This window comes from Grus americana, chromosome 4 (assembly GCF_028858705.1).
Source record: "Grus americana isolate bGruAme1 chromosome 4, bGruAme1.mat, whole genome shotgun sequence".
NCBI lineage: Eukaryota > Metazoa > Chordata > Aves > Gruiformes > Gruidae > Grus > Grus americana.
This window is the reverse complement of record NC_072855.1, coordinates 37,595,345-37,613,108: the sequence shown is the minus strand read 5'-3', so window position 1 is coordinate 37,613,108 and position 17,764 is coordinate 37,595,345. Positions and strand designations below refer to the sequence as shown.

At 37.1% G+C, this 17,764-nt stretch overlaps 1 long non-coding RNA gene across 1 annotated transcript in view; it reads left to right on the top strand.

The window, feature by feature from the left end:
• LOC129205941 (uncharacterized) overlaps positions 1–17,404 on the top strand; it is a 355,144-nt gene extending 337,740 nt beyond the window's left edge. The window contains exon 4 of the long non-coding RNA XR_008576923.1: positions 17,360–17,404. This is a non-coding gene — a long non-coding RNA (uncharacterized LOC129205941). The remainder of the gene's footprint in view (positions 1–17,359) is intronic.
• Positions 17,405–17,764: the final 360 nt, after the last annotated feature.

Sequence of the window (17,764 nt, the reverse complement as noted above, 5' to 3'; positions counted from 1 at the left end):
TTCTCGTATCTCTTCTCTTAATATGCCCTGAATCTAGTCAGGCTTGTACATTTAAATACAGAAGTGCTTCTGCATTCAGCTCACACGTTAAGGATAAAACATAGCACTCTATTTTTAGCTACATTGTAACTTTTGATGAACTGCACTTCATCAAAATTAGAGGTATTGCAGTGAGTAAGTCTTTTTATCGTTGCTAGACCGTTCCAGCAGTATTTTTATAATAAAGTAAAAGTTCATAGTACATAAAACCACTAAGAGTGTCCTCAGTGCCTGTGAGAAGAATATGGGAGAAGCAAAGGTTTTACATTGAGAGAAGAAAAGCTGGATCATTTATTACTCATCTCTGACAGTGTACGCCTGTTCCCAGAAAGGTATTTCTAGATCTTTCACTGGGTTTTAATGGCACGAGGAACTATCTTCCCTTCACTCGGGAGACGTCTCCGCCAGCCAGCCATCAGCACTGAGTGCCGAGGGAATTCCTGCCGTTGCAAAGCCCAAGCGTTCCCTCTAAAATTGTTTTTTTCTCTTTCTGTTAGTTACAGATAGAAGTGGGTTCAGGAATTCTGTTCCTGTGATGTTTGTTTATTGTCTGCGGATACCTGGAGAGGGAACTGTCACAGCTCCTGCTCGCTATTGTTTGCTCTTAGACCTTGTTTTAACTGATACCGCTGGTATTACGGAATGAAGTTTTGAAATACCCTCATGAGCATAACAAGATAGTTGTGTTTTCTGATGAATTGCTTTACAGAGAATGTAATTATGCATTTTACAGGATAGCAATTTGTATACCACATAAAGCACATGTTTACTTGTGGGAATTGTGTGGTTTTGCTGTAATTATTAGAGCCTATTGATTGTCTTCCATTATGTTAATGTTTCCAAATTAAGCAATATGAAGCAATTTTCTGCCATGCTGTATCTCAGAAGCCTTAGGGATATTATCTGCAACTTTTACTGCAAGTCTAGAGGCCTTTGTGAATAAAACTTATAATTCACTTCAATGTAAGTTTTTCTCCTGATTGTAATCAATGAACCTTATACCGTGGAATATAAATGAGGTGACAAAGGAGGAAATAACCCTTCTGAGGTAGGAAAAGGGTGATGGTAAAAGGCACAATGAGCATTCAATTGACTTCTTAAACAAAAATACTTTTGCCCTTTCTTTTGAAGACTGGCTACTTTTGGATAATCATAAGCTGTTTGCAGCTATGACCACTTTAGAAAAGAAGAATAATTTTAATGATGAGTCATTATCGTAATTGCTTCAGCATTTCCTGCACTAGTTAAGATAGCTTATTTCTGGCCATATAGTACTTTATTGGCTTTTGAAATACTATATCATCTGTTCAATTTGTGGAAAACTATCAAAGGAGAATAACTGAATGTTAGGGATGGAAGCACCAAAAGATTTCTGGCAATTATTTCCAAGATCGGCTGCAGTCAAGTTGTCCTGATTTTACTTCTTCTAATCTTACTTCAAAAATATAGACATATTCTCTCTTCTTTTTTGGTTCTACAAATTTCTTTTAGGCTAATTCCTGCCACTCACCGTTCCTGTTTTATAGGTTTGTATTTTATTCTCATACTTTCCTTTATTTAATCCATTCTCAGTTTTTCCAGTTGATTCTTATTTGACTTTTACTTCATTTCCTATCTTATGTACCTCTGCTTTTATTTCTGTTTCTTCTCTTTTCTTCCTAGATTTGTTCTCTTCCTTTCCATCCTTGCTGTTTTATTCTCTTTTGTTATCTATTTCCCTTCCACTTTTGTGTACATTTCCTATTTTCTTTCATGTGGTACCTCTTACAAGAAAGAGAGAAGCACAAATTGTGAGGCAACAGACATAATTTTAAGATGAAAACGTGGCTTTTCATTTCTGTGTGTCCCAAAGTCCTTGGAAAATTAAGGAAATAGAAACATACAAAGGTTTGTGCATGTGTTATGTGTATGTGTTTCTAAATGAATATGTAAACACATGCACCACTATCTGTATATTGCTTTTGAAAAGGAAAAGGATTATCTCAACTTCTTCAAGTAGTCAGGGGATCAGAAATAAATGTATGGGTAAATTTGTGGACAAACAAGTCTAATTTCCCACCAGTTATTCTTAAATAAGAAAGATAATGAAAATATTTTAGCATTCTGAGCCCTTCATAGCAAGAACTTTAAATCTGAGAGTTTGCTGATATGTCAGGAAAAATATGATTATTTGTTTGGATTTTACCCAAAGTTATTATTGGCACAGAGCGAAGTTTGTACTTAGAATCCAGAGGAGAATATCTACGTCCTTTGTTTGGAAAATGTAGTATGGTAGAAATGTATGAGTTAGTTAAATACCAGCTTCTCCCTTGATTTCTTTTGTGATGGTAATTATGGTCTTTTTATTCTCTTTGTTTTTATTTTGCTAATGGATTTTACACATCATCCTTTAGAGTAATTGACCTGTTTGAACTGAAATGCTCTATCCCAGTCCAGTTCTAAGTGAGCTAGCTTTGGCAGAAAGATCTAACACCAAACTGAAAGGAAAAAGCTGAATAATCATAGAGACAAACAGGAATTTTTTCACTGCATCTGTGGATGTTAACTCACATGCCTAGGACAGGAGGCTTATTTCTGTTAGTTCCTTCTGTATTTGAGATGAAAAGATAGGTGCTTTCAGAAAGATTTAAAAAAAAAACCCCAAAACCAAAAAACAAACAACAAAACCAGACAGAATAAAGAGCAGGACCATGTACTGACAAGTTTTTGCATTTGTACGCAGAAGAATGTAACCTATATCCCATAAGAGGCCTGAACCCTGGTCAGAGTTTTCCTGGTTACAGAAAACATTCCCTGCCTGGAAAACATCCTCACACTAAAGTGGATATGCATAGACATATCCAATATTTATCAAGTCAAAGAAGCTTAGGTGCATATAAATCTACAGAAGAGAGAGGATTCAGCCAGTACCGTGACTGACTTACACATTCCAGGATAGGTTTAATGGCATCTATTGCAAGGAAGCCACCACAGAGCCCATCGCTCTATTCAGTCCTATGTTTTATGTTACAGAAATAACATTAAAGAGAATTGCAGCGCTGCCTTTGCACTCTTCAGGCATACTGAACTGAAAAAGTGAAAACAAAAGCATAATTATTACATCTTAGGTCCATAATGCACCACAGGGCGCACACAGGGCCACCACCACCACCGCGGCTTGGTGAAGCACTGTATTGTGTGGGTGTACCAGGCTGCTTTGGAGAACTAACCTTCAGCAATACGGACGTGGGCCCAGCTGTATCACTCTGTTGGAGCAAATGCATTGATCAGTGTAGACACAGCCTGTATTTATCAGTCCTGAGCAAGACTTTGAATCCTACTGTCACCATAGGAATGTTCTGAAGAAGCACTATGGACAGCTGCAATGTATTACTCTTTTGGGAACAAATATAAGATGTTAAGTGGGCTTTGATGGGTACGGATAAGCACTTCTGGACAGTAAAAGATTTTGTTTATTTGTACTAAATCAAAATTAATTTTCTATTTTCTCTGTTGAGTTGACTCGTTGCCTTTTACGTTGTTTTATCATGCACTGAGAAGGAGTAAAACAGCATGTTTGTTTGCTTTTGTAGAGACACTGAATATCAATGATCCTAAGCTGCACTACTTAGGAGGAAGACTTAATAGTGGAGGCAGACTGAAGAAGATATTAAACTTATTACCAAGCGGATGGACTCACCCTGACTCTTTTTTTTTTTTTAAAGATCCCTTCCATGCAATTCAGACAATGAGGGATAGTATTTTTTTAATTTTTTTTTTAGTATAGCAATATTTTTTTAACAAATGCAATGGTTAGATATGGGAGGCATGTATCCTCCATTTTCACACTCAGGCTGTTAGGAGAATAATTGCTTTTTTTCACTGTCATGGAATGGTTTGGGTTGGAAGGGACCTTTTAAAGATCATCTTTCATTAGATCAAGTTGCTCAAAGCTCCTGATCATCCAGCTGTCTTCTCAGTACCTATCCTAAATACATCTTTCACATTTAAAAGGAAAGAATTCATGTTGGCTCCTCTTTCAATGATTAATTTGGAAGATTTTCTGGGAAACTCTGCAGAATATTTTAGTATACTCATAAAGAAGAAATTCAATGAGCACAAACACAATCCTTTTTAGTATGGTTCTAATCCTGTACTAGTGACCACACTTGCACAGCATCCATGTCAGATTCCGTAATCCTTGGTAAGGATTCGCAGGCTAAATCTGCTGAAGTTGTGTAGCCACAGGCAAGCCCTGAGATTAAATAACCATTCATATCCATGGCATCTGGTAAGGACACCTTTTGGTTTATAACTGAGAATGAGTGCATACAGTCCATTTTAGTGTGAAGGTCAAGGAGGATAACCATTAGTCAATATGTTTCAGATAGAATACAGCAAGAAACAGCCTTAACCTGCCTTTCACCAAATAAATCCACTGCTGCTAAATCTTGGCATAAATTCATGCTTCTGAGCTTGGGCATCTCAGTCCACATGATGAGCAAAGGAACAATTTTTTTTTTTTTTTTTTAGCTTATCAGAATCCTTTCTGTTCTTTGACAATACTAATGGGTCAGGTACCTACTAACCTACTGATGTGGCAGCAGTTAGTCAACGTGTTGTGTCTGAGTCCAGGATTAGATATGCAAATTGAATGACTCTCCAGACATGACCTCTGTTTTTAAGAAGCTGATGTTCACTAGAAAGGCTCCTTACAAACTTCCAGAGTCTTTGAACATAAAAGTTCCTTTCAAGTTAATAATTAAGCTATTTAAAAATAAAGAAGTAGAATGCATTTGATCTAGCTTTTCATACCTTCTGAGAATGATAAATAGAGTGCCTTGAACAAAGCTGCCTAATTCAAAAGGTTATGAGTGTGAAGTAAAATAGTGCCATCTGGTTTAGAGGAGGAATTCATGCAAGGGAATGCTCAGCCAGCGTTACCCTGAACACCTTACACCAAAAGATAGAAACTATATTAAGTATTGTTTAAAAAATGTCTTATATAAAATAATACTTTTCAAAATTAATACACCAGATTTTTTTCTCGTAAAAGACAGAGGCAATATTCATTCATTCTTTTCTTCCAAGATTTGCTAGTATTTCTGTAGAAATTACTGAAGGACAAATATGAGGGGAAAAAATTGAGAAAGCAAAAGGAATTCTTATTTTAAAATACAAATTATTCTTCTGAGTTTGAAAAAAGACATTTTTGCAGAAAAGCTTATATAACTTTGTCAAAGGCAGTTTTAATTTGCAGACTTTAAAAAGAATTATTTACATTTTGAATAAATGCAAATACAGCATTTAATAAAATGACCTTTGCATTACTTACCTCACTAATTACCTCCAAAGCATACAATATAATTTCAAATCATGTTAAATGGGAAAAAATTGCAAAGTACTTTCCTAAAGTTCAGGTGTTAGAACTAATATCTTTGGCATATTTTTATTTACTAAAACTGTGCACAATGTCTTGAAATTTTCTCATTACAATGATCACTTCATGAATTGTTCACTTGCTTACCCAAGTATTTTTTCCATTTTCTCTCTTTTCAGTTCTATCTCTAATACAGAAACTACATACTGGGTTTTAAAAGCAAAATTATTATTTTTATGATATGGATGAGAAGTTGGTAAGAATGCAAATAGAAAATATTTCCATATAATAACAGCACAGTCCCTAGAACTGATTCTTCATTTTTCTCTATATACAAAGCCTTCAACTAGTAGTATTTCATTTCTGATCAGAATATGATTGCATAGTGGATATTAATGGCTGTGACAGACAATTAAGCCATTTTAAAAACTCTTTTCAATCTCAGAAAATATTAAAAGTAGCACATCTCTGAATGTGTATTAACAGCTTAGTGGTAATACTTATTCAGTCTGTAAACTTCTATTCATTGTCACTGACGTTCATTGTAAAGGGAGATTTTTGTGATACATGTAGGAAGTTATGCTACTATAGTTGCAATCACTAATATTATCTCAAGCATTAAAAAATAATCTTCAGTATCCTCTATTGAATGTAAACGTCTTTGAACCATTTTACTAGTGGTGTTTAATTTTCAAAGGTAAATTAATACCATTTGTACAACCATAAAAGTTTTGAAATAGGTCTTTTGGGAGTAGTATATAGAAACTAGAAAAATCCTAGGAAACACTACAGATCTGCAAAAACATAAATGCTGTAGGCCTGACCCTTCTTCACTACCGATGGTCAGAATATGTAAGATGAAATATGGCATCTTATATCATAGAATCATAGAATCTCTTTGGTTGGAGAAGACCTTTAAGATCGTCAAGCCCAACTGTTAACCTAGCACTGCCAAGTCCACCACTAAGCAATGTCCCTAGGCACCACATCTACACGTCTTTTAAATACATCCAGGGATGGTGACTCAGCCACTTCCCTGGGCAGCCTGTTCCAGTGCTTGGCAACCCTTTCAGTGAAGAAGTTTTTCCTAACATCCTATCTAAACCTCCCCTGGCACAACTTGAGGCTATTTCCTCTTCTGCTGTCACTTGTTACTTGGGAGAAGAGACTGACACCCACCTTGCTACTACTTCCTTTCAAATTGTTGTAGAGAGTGATAAAGGTCTCCCGTCAGCCTCCTTTTCTCCAGCCAAACCCCAGTTCCCTCAGTGGCTCCTCATAAGACTTGTGCTCTAGACCCTTCACCAGCTTCATTGCCCTTCTCTGGACACACTCCAGCACCTCAGTGTCTTTCTTGTACTGAGGGGCCCAAAACTGAACACAGTACTTGATGTGCAGCCTCACTGGTGCCGAGTACAGGGGAACGATCACTTCCCTAGTCCTGCTGGCCACACTATTTCTGATACAAGCCAGGATGCTGTTGGCCTTCTTGGCCACCTGGGCAAGCACACTGCTGGCTCATATTCAGCCGGCTGTCGACCAACACCCCAGGTCCTTTTCCACTGGGCAGCTTTGCAGCCACTCTTCCCCCAGCCTGTAGCGTTGCATGGGGTTGTTGTGACCCAAGGGCAGGACCCGGCACTGAGCCTTGTGTGTATATATTTATATGTATATATATATAACAAAAAGTGAACACTTACTGGAACTGATATTAAGAAATGTTCATATAAACCACTTTAGAAAACATACGCAGAGACTTTTTTTGATTAAATCTGCTTGGAAGAGCAACCTAAGTTGAATTTTCTGAGTGTAATGGAATACTATGTTAGGTAAGATTAATTTCCTAGGAAATGCATAATGTAGTCAAGTAAGCAGACCTGGACATGATCAAAGGAGTAAGCGTAGATTATGTGATAACCAATTTAAACCTCTGTCTAGTAGTGTGTCAATGCCAGTGTGCAGATACAGAAGCTGAGGTCACAAAATGAGGGAAAAGCAGAACTGGTAGCAGTTACATGTGTAAGCATCGTGTATCTAGAGATACTTAGAACTGTCTTTTCCTCATTTTTTTCTGTTCAAATACATTTTCCTGTTCAGCTTAAATATTTTTGGCATATATTTTATGAATGTCTACCCTTGCTATCACTATTACCTGCAAAGACAAAAAGCTTCCCTTGAATAGTCAGAACTGTTTGATCAGTAAGACAACTTCTTTACAAAATGTAAAACCATTTGAACTGATTTTTGTATCATACTGACATTTGCAATTATAGTTCTTTTCATCAAGATTAAAGCTTGAATAAATTCTGAACCCAAGCAATTTGTACAAAATATTTTTCATTTTACTTTGGAGTTGAGAGAAGAAAAAGTAGGAATCCACTTTCTCTGAATACTTCACGAAAAGGAGAGTTGGACACAGTTGCATGTGTGACATTGTCAGGGAAGCAAAGCCTCAGCATTATTTTTTTTTTCCCCCCTAACAATTAAAAATGGTACTTAAAACCATATTTTGGTAAAATATTAATAGAACTCAGTTCCTTAAATTTACAAGAGTACAGTATGTTTACCTAAAGAAATATGTATTCTTGGAGAGAGTTTACGTCCATGAATAATATAAACCAACTCAAAGCTTACATCATAAGCAGCTTTCCACATTACTGAACGCACTTCCTTCCATGCATCGAGGTTCTCCTAATTCCCCAAGTGAGAACTCCAGCAATTGTCTGAAACCACAACCTTCTTACATCCAAAGTAAAAGAAATTATCTTTTTAATGTATGAGATAAGCTGTCCTGCAACTTTTCCCGTCCTTACTGTAATCCTTTCCCAACAACGTATTTTCACTTTGTTTAATGGTAAGCCATGCTTCACGTTATTGTTTCCATTTTCTCAGAAAAGCGTCTGGAGATAGACATGTAATGGTATTACTCTGGTAATAATTGTGTTAAATAACTGCAGAAAAGAGATAGCACATAACTATTTATTGTTATAATTCTGCTGCTATTGCACTCCAGTGAAGATCAGGGCTCCAGTCTGCTATATAACAAGATACTAAGAGCTTGACAGTGTAAATACTTAGGTGAAAAAAGAGTTGCTAAAACTAAAAGAGTAATGAATAGAGTGATGATTTGAATATACTGTAATTTTGGTTCCTTATGTTACAAATAGTTTTAGGTTAAGTAAAAATCCCTAGAAAAAGTATGATGAAAAGAGAATTTAGAAAAGTAACAAAAACATGTAAGAAGATGTGAGAAGAAAAAAAAAGGAGAAAAAAGCAGAAGTTTAGGCAAAAAGGATGTTCCGGATCATTGTTCAAGATTAACAGTCAGCAGTACATCAGAGTGAAAAACATTGTCTAATAACATCCTGGTAACTGCAGAAGCAATCTCTGCAACTGCTTCTGCTGGCTACGCTGTGCGGCTGATGCCCCTGAGAGTACCTTTCCCAGTAGGTTGGGAAAACCGTTATACTGCTACAGAAAACAGACTCATAATAGTAAAATACTTACTATAACAGTAACAACCTATTTTCTATTTTAAGGCCTTGCAAAGCCAATCTAGCATAACGTCTTGCTTTGATTTATTTGCAGGGTGGGGTTTTTTGTGCACGTAAAGTCTCAAAAGCATTGCAGCTAAGCAGGTGGTGTGGCCTTCAGCAAAGGGGGGGCTGGGTCAGGCAGGTGCATTGCATTACGGGGCAAGCTAGGAATTTTGGAGCAGGGAAAGAGCAGGAAGGAAAGGCAAAGAAGTGAGAGCAGGTGATGCCTGTGAAGGCTGATGGAGCACACCTGGGAAGACCACTTCCCAGCACACCTTGGGCCATCGCTGGGGCCTTACTTAGGAACACACAGCGCTTGGAGGGTTTGTTGCCTTTGTTAGTTGGAGGAATAAGTCTGTTTGAATTATTCTGGGAAGTTTTGGGGTTTTTTTTTTGTTTGTTTGGGGTTTTTTTAAGTGAGATCTGTTATGTTCTGAAAGCAAATGAAGCAAAGTTCTAGCTTTCTCTAGGAAAACAGATGGCATACTTGCAGATTGTTGATGATTTGTGGAGATGGCTGCAAATGGAGAAGAAGCTGAAGTAGCAGAGAAGAAAAATGAGAGACATTTGGGAAAAGCATTGAAAGAAGGATGTAGATAATGCTGTAGTCTGCTAGCTGTAAGAGTAGGTATTTGTGACTTGAGTGAAAAACCTCAGTGAGCCTAGATGCTCTTCTTGTAGAGTTGGCAAAAAGCACCAGGGCTGTTGTGCCTTGTGGCCGAGCAGAAGATGGCATGCCAGCAGCAGAGGACTTGCAATGTGTGGGGCAGAAGACTGGAGAGAGCCTGGCTGATTCTGGAACTAGGTAGGTCTGGGCCTGGGTGATAAACCTGACTGCTTGAAAGCAGTCTTATATTCTGCATGGGGAAAAAAAGGAGCGGATGCTATGATGAGTTAGCTGGAGTGAAGTAAGTGGTCCCATCTCTTTTTTTGTAAAACTTTAGTATACAAATCCTGGAGAATCCTAGAGGAAGGTTTGTATCCTCATTTTACCCTGTGTTCCCCCCACTAGTCCTGCCAGTGGGATAGACATTGCCTATCACAATTGCAGGAGATTTTTGCAGAAAAAGGAGTGTGCTGGCAAGCGAAGCACACCAAGTACAAATGGCTCAGAACAGGAGTAGTCCTAAGAGCTTCTTGGCCGTCCTCGGTGTGAAGCAGGTGATGGAGACTTACACTGAAAGTGGGGCATGGCAAAGAAGGCAAGTCAGTGTGGGCATGAAGGTGCTGTGAAGTTGTTCTGCTTTCTTCCATAGTCTAGTAACTGTTTGCAAGCCTGTTCTGGTAAACTAACAGATGTCTTGGGAATAGCAAGGTAACTGTAAACAAGAACTACCAGAGGTAGATGTGCTGCTGGGTCACTTATGGGACCTAAAGGTTAGAGGCCATGTTTCTGCAACTTGTGCTGAGCTACTCTGTGTGGTATTCTTAAATTAATAAATCAAGCTGTGCATGAGTGATGTTACAGGAGTCCTTCCCAGGCTGGGCAGCTCTGTGGAGCAGTTCCCTTCTCCTGGTGTAGTGAGCTCTGAGCCTTAACAAGCAGATGAAGTGTGAGGAGCCTTGCTGCTTCAAGTACTATTCCTAGCATGTCTTCTTTTATTCTTGAGCTGCATTACACTGTGCCCTGTCACATTTGTCATTCTTTCCAGCTGCAGTCTAATCCCTTTCGATCCTGTTGCTTTAACTCTTTCTTCCCCCTGTATTTTTTAACTTTCATAGTTTTTTCATGTTTTCCTCCTTGAGCACGTTCTCTTACCACTCATTTTTGCTTCCAATTCTATTTCCCATTCCCTCTGTCACTTTCTAGTCCTGCTTTCCCACATCTCATCTTGTTGTCTTATCTCATTCTGTTCTTGTTGCATGTCTGTCAAGGAGAGTTTGTTAAGGTAAGAAGAAAAAGAACTGAATACTTTGCCAGTTCCCTTCTAAAGGTCTTTCCTCTAATTACCAGCAAACCAGTAGTACTTGCTAAAACAAATTATGAAACCATGTTTTCTCCTGTGACTCACTTGTAAATCACTTATGTATGAAATGTTAAAGATAAAGATAGGCTGGTTCAGAGCATAGTCAAGCCTAAGTGAAGACATCTGTGTAAAAGCTTGTAAGAAGCTAGTGTTTTTAACCTGAAGTGATTTTTGGTGGCCACAATTCCTAACTGCAGGTGTCCATATGGAAACTGCAGAATAAGCTGATGCCTCAGTCTGGTGAAAGCCATTTGGCCAACAAATGTTTGTCTGGTGGGAGGGAAGTGAAATATGGGAAATGCCTAAGAGAGTGTGAATTAGAAAGCTAACTGTAAATAGGATGTTTTAAAAGGCACCTTCAGTGACAAAATTAGAGTAAATATCAATTCACTGTTATGTCTATGATTTTAGAAGTTATTAAAAACTGCTGGCAACTATAGAAAGCTGGATCACTTCAATTAGTCCTCCTTTATAAGAAAGCTTGTTTCAGACTCTCTTTAAGAAATAAAAAAATAAAAAATCAACTTTCCAAAGGCATAGGGACACTTTTGGAAATGTCAGACGCATGAGAAGTGAAAGAAATTTCTTTATATAATCTTTTTTTGATGCTTTTAAAAGATGAACTTTCTTCTTCTCACTCCCATTTCCTGCTAATTATCGCTAACCATAACACTGCTTCTTGTAACCCTATTTTAAATGACACACTATAGATCTCTGACCTATACGGTAGAAACTTTTTTCTGGAAGTATTATTTATTTAATCATCGATACTTTAAAGTACTGGTGGGGTTTTTTAACACATCTATTACACTTAATGGCTGCTTACTTTAGAACTGAACAAGTTCTTTTCTTTTACAATCCTTGAAGTCTTGCTGTCCTCTGAAGACTCTTTCTCTCCCTCTGGGAAAGGAGTACTGGTGGAAATGTGAAAACCTGGGAAAAATAATAAGCTGGTCCTGACTGTAGGTCATGTAATCTCAGTAGCAGATATGGTGGGGGGGACTGGATAGTGGGGGACCGATGTGCTGTGGCTATAGTATATTTATTGGTATAGGTGGGTTTGAGATGCTATTGTACCAGGTTCTAAAAAACAAACAAAAAAACCCCAACACAAGGTAAGGATATGTTGACACCATTCAGTGGAAAGTAGCGCGGACGTGTGAGCCAGTGGTGGCCTGACTTCCTGCCCCTTGCTGATGCTGTGCAGTGTAGCACAGTATGATTATAGTGCATAATAATAATACATCTGCCTTACTGATGCAACGGGTATGCAGTAATATAAGCCTTGCCCCTGAAGTGTAGGATTTTTTTTTAGGTTGGGGCAGATCTATGGTGAAATTTCTATGCTAATGTATCTTTGGAGTGGGCAGCCTTCAGGAGACTTGTTTCTCTGCAGTACTCTGGTGTACTGAGTACATGCTTGTGGTTCCAAGCCATTTTCTAGATAATGTTTGGCTTCAAAAATTTTATTTCTGTCATATTTTCTTGGTTTTGTTTATTCATATTTAGTTGCTTCCATTGACCAATGGGCATATTTTCAAAAATACACATGAAATTTTACCCAGTCAGTTCAGCTTCTTACTGTCCCTGTGTTTGAGCTTTTGTGAATGAAATAACTGTGACTGAGGGATTTTATTAAATGAGTAGATGTAAAATGAGTAAAGCACAAGTGGGGCCTGTATTGAGTCAGAAATAGTGAAGTTTTCCTTTCAGTGTCCTATCATGTAGGGACATACCTTTGCTCATATAAATGTGATAAATTGCCTGTGCATAGTAAAAAAGTTTCATCTCTTTATGATTCACCATATGAAAAACTGATTTCTGTAGAAATCTTTTGCTGACTCCTGTGTGCTTTTTATTACTGCTTTTTAGATTTAGTTCCTCAAATTGCTCCTTAGAGCAGTATTTTTTCTGCTTTCGTTCTTAAGTGTGTTCATACAGTTGTCATGAAAGGGATCTCCCAAAAGTATTTAATAACTCTTAAGTTTTTTATTAAGGGACTTAATAAACCATTGATTAACAAATTTGAAGTTATATGAATGTACTTATGCTTATTCTGCATAATTTTGTGTGTATGTTTTTGTATCCACAAGTTCAAGATTGGACATACGTTAAATAACTTGATACCTTTTGGCCAGCAACCAAGCAAGGCACCTGCTGTAAGCTCCAGCCAGCAGCAGCAAAGAGGAAAGGAATTGATTATTCTGTGGTTAACTTTTTTAAAGCACGTTTTTAATGTGTTTCCAGTCTATCAGAACAGCATGCTGTGTGCCCCTTGGTATCGTAAGCCCTCTCAGCCCTCTGTGGTTACCAGTGGCTGGCAGATGCTGCTCACTGCTCCAGTTTTGCTGGTGCCAGCCCTGTGCCTGGGGTGCGAAGCTGAAACAGGGCCTGTGTAGCACTAATGTTAGAGCTAAAGTGGAAGCTGTGCTTCACAGGATGCTTCTCAAGGTGCTCGCTCGCCATAATCTGCAGACTTGTGGCTGCCCTCGGTGAGCAAAGTCTTGCTGTTAATGTGATTCTTGTGGGAATAGTTTAACTCAAGACATGTTAACATAAAAGGAGAGTACTTTTTAATAAGAGTCCAAATAGACAAGCTAGTTAAAAAGCTTAGGTCAAGAAATGTACCTGATATAGTCAGGCTGAAGTTCTGTAAGTCTCCCCTTTCATCTCCAGGTGACTGCTTTCCCTTTTGGGCAAGGGGCAGTCAAGGGTTTGAGCCAGTTTTCCTCTTCAGTCTGTCTGAATCACACAAATGGTTTTAGTCTTTCAGTTTAAGTTCTCTTTCTGATGGTGTCTGGCCATTTAATTAAAATAAACATTACTTTAGTCTCTGAGAAATGTACATGTCTCCGTTAGAGCAGGGCCATCAGCTCTACTTGGCTTGCCAGTAAATAGCTCCTTGCTGCAGCTCCACCAGCAAATTGCAAGTCTTACATTGCACTTTGCATTCCACGTTAAGGTGTGCATGAGCAATTTCTGATACGAAGGTTCAAAAAGAATAAATGTAGCTCATTACTAAGTAGAAAAGGTGATAATTAATTGCTTTGGAATACCTGCTCTCTAACTTCTTTCTTCAAAGCAGTCAGACTTTCAATATTCACACAGTTTTCTGTTGCACAGATTCCGTTGTGATTAGTTGTGAAAAGCAATTATTTTGGAGGGTATGGAATGTAAATTTGGGAGTAAATTCTTCCAGTTCAGCCTCTAACTTTATGTGTTTTGGTTTGCTTTGTTTATTTTCAGTTTTTGGAGAAAATGCATGCAACTGCATGTGCACTTCACCACTTTTGTTTTGTAATTTTTATGGGTGCTAGTAAGTTACAGTGATCAAATGTACAGATTTGTTGCACTGTAAGATGTGTACAGTATAGATTTTGATGTGGTATAAAAAGAACAAATTCTAGCTCCGAAACTAAATATTTTGCTTTGTTGTTAAATCTTGCCTACATCTCAATTGTATATACATTTTTATTATACTTTTATCTTGCCTTTCACCTGACCAAAAAGAAAAACACCCACCCACACTTGCTTATTTAATAAAACAAAAAAAACCTCAAGGAACAAATGTGTTGATAACTATCTTTTCTCTTTAAACGAAAAATCTATAAAACTTACAGAAAATAATTCAGACAATGAAGTAAATAGAGTATTTCTACTTTAACAGATTTCGATCAGATATCCTTGGCCTAGCAACAAACTTTTGATGAGTTTGCCATTCTATTCTTTTTAAAAAGGGGAAAAGAAAAATGTAATATTTACAGTCAACATTGTGCAGAACTAACAATTACTGCAGGGTAAAAAAAAATTACTTTACAGCCTTATGATCCACCTGTCTTTTAAACACAACAGCTTAGAAAAAATTTAGCTTACAGGAGTGATCTAGGTATTTTTAACCTCAGATATTTCTTAATTGTCCATACATAATGTAAAAACTTGATTTTACCTGTGATTCCATAATCTATGTACAGATCCTCATGTTTACTACATTTTATTGTAGCTAAGCTTAGTATTTGTTCCTCTGGTTGCCAAATAGTTACTTCATTCACCTATGTGTAAGATAAGAATTTGCGCCTCTGCTCAATAATTTTAAGTGTCTTACAAATGTGCACTTGTTCATTTAATACTGCCCTCAGTGTAGAATTCAAATTTTCGGTGTGAGGGGGGAAAAATAGGAGTCCAGATATGGTGTCAGAGCAGTTGATGGCTCTGTTTTACATACTTGTGGCACAGAAATGGCCTTTGACAGCCACGGAGCAAAACAGAACTTCCATATCTTACAGAAACTAAAGTGGAAGAGTTGAAATGTACTTGCTGCTTAAGCAAAGGGTTTGAGAGGTGAAGGCAGGCAAATTGGAAATGTGCTGGTACTATTAATTTTAAGTTTAAACACTGATGAATTGCAGGGGAACAGCTGTGGGGCTTGGGGGGGTATTTTTACAACTCTACACAGAAGTGTTGTGTGGTGGCACTTGTCATTATCTGGCGGAGGTGTGTGAAGCAATGACAAAATGGCCCACGTGATTATCGCAAGAGAGTACCTTGAGTAGCTCCCACGTGAAGTCCTAGCACTGAGACTGAATTGAAGCTTACCTTTGAGAAAAGATCTCATCTTGATGTAAACTCCAGATGGATGGTGAATCTTCTCAATATCTTGATTAATCATCCCGGTGGTTATTAATCCCATTCTGTTGGATACAGTTTTTAACCTTTATTTAACTTCTATTTCTAGACATTAATCCTTTATGCATATTAACAAGATTAGGGAGCCATCTCTTCTCATGTCACTATTATTTTTCTCTTAACCTTCTCACTGATAGGCATTTAACTCTGTTAAATGAGAATATTAAAAAAAAGACACTAAACTTTGAGAGACAGAGACTGTTTGTCTTGTGTTCAGTCATCTCAACCTGTACCAAAACATCTCCTATTTTAATGACCTAGCAAATCTGGAAACAGTGATCTTTAATTTATTGAAGTTGCATGATCTGAATTAATATTACCGAGTAATAGTAGAAAAACACTGTGTATGATATGTGAGTTACCACATATTACGTGTCTTTCAATGTGTACAAAAAAAAATAAAAGATTATTTCACTTCTGTGTTTTAGAAGACTAATTCCCTATAGTCCTAGCATTTGAAATGGGCAAAATGGGCTTTCACCTTAGAAGCTATTTCTAGGTTTTCTTTTAGTGGAAAATATGTTAAAGGAAAATGAAGAGTTTAATTTCATTGCTTTATTGCTGAGCAATTTATGACTTTCATTTATTACTGCTTATCATGCAATTAGTCTGACACTTGGCCAAAGTTCTGCTGGTCTAAACTCGGTTGCAGGCTTTTATTCAAAGCTCTCCTGGTATAATTTACTCTTTTCCCCTTTTTGATCTGGAGGCCAGATAAAATCTGGAGTTCTATTTCAATTATGTTCTTGATAAAACTGCAGATAAGGTGTTTAAAATAAACATAATTCTACTTAAATGATCCTAAACTTGCATGTTGCGGGGGGAGGGAATGGCACAATACTTGAAACTAAGATGTTTTAATGGGTGTAAATACTTGTTTACTTTGAAAGATCATTTCATACTACTGGAGCATGTAAGGAGTCACATAAAGTGTCTCTGAATTCTTAATGTGTTAGAACAGTTATCTGTGGGCTTAACTACTTTCATGGATCTTAAAGGCCTGACTTTGTCAATGTGTAATGCAATCAACATGAGTTGTTATTTGAGTTACTGGAAATTGGTGTTTCTATATAAGGAAAGGAAGATACCAGTAGGATTATCTGTAAGATAAACAAATGATACAAAATGCTTTTTGGTTTGGTTTTCTGGGTTTTTTGCTGTAGTGATACCCCTTTTTATGTCAAAATTGGAATATAATAATGTAAGAGGACCTATTTTTGTGCTATGTAATTGCAGGCTCTAGGTATAAGAGAACTGGTATTGGCAATGTGATCGGATCTGCGTTTTTCTCAGATCTGATACATTTGATAAATCTAATGGAATAAGTGATAAACTGGACATACCATCACCTTGGTTTCAATGTTTTAAAAAGTCAGCAGAGTTACATCCAATGTATATCTTCATTATCTGGTCACAATCTCAGGATTTTACTTTGCCAGTAATAAGAGAATGTATCCTTATTGTAATAATTTGTCTACTGTGGGAGTACTAGAATGAGTTGGAGCTTGTTTTTCATTTCATTAGGCTTTTATTTGTGCACATTCTGAATTTTTTTCCTGTGGTCCCCAGGCATCATTTCTTAGCTCATTCTGTGACAGTGTCTCTATTAAGACATAATTTCCACTTGTCTTGCATTTGTGATTCTTAATTCATGAGGGGAAGACAAAAAGAAACATAGACCTTATTTCTGATATGAAAAGATTCTTATTAGCTGTTGCAATTCAATGTTTAGTCTATATTAAATTAATGTTCATCTTGTTTTGACTTCTTAACAGGCAATAACTTCATGCTTTCATTGAGAACATAGATTCTACAGCAAGGAAGTAACAGTAAGTGTTTATGTATGTCTTATAGCTTCTTTTTAATGAAGAAAGTTTTTTATAAGTCTTTGTTTACTCTAAATGAGTTCTGGAAAGCCATTATGACTACCAGCTATGGCCAATGCTGAAGTGCTACAAGTAGGTTCTCAGTGGATCAGTTAGTTCTTGTTCAGAATACTTAGTTATCTTTCAAAAAAAAAACCAAACCCACAAATCGGAATAAAGACCTCCATTTCAGTTGGCTGTAATTCTCACTGCTTTCACTGAATGCCATTAACTGTGTATGAAAAAAATTTTTGAAGTTATTAAAATTATTAGAAATGAAAGTGGAAAGTTACTATACCTTTACAAAAGTTTTAT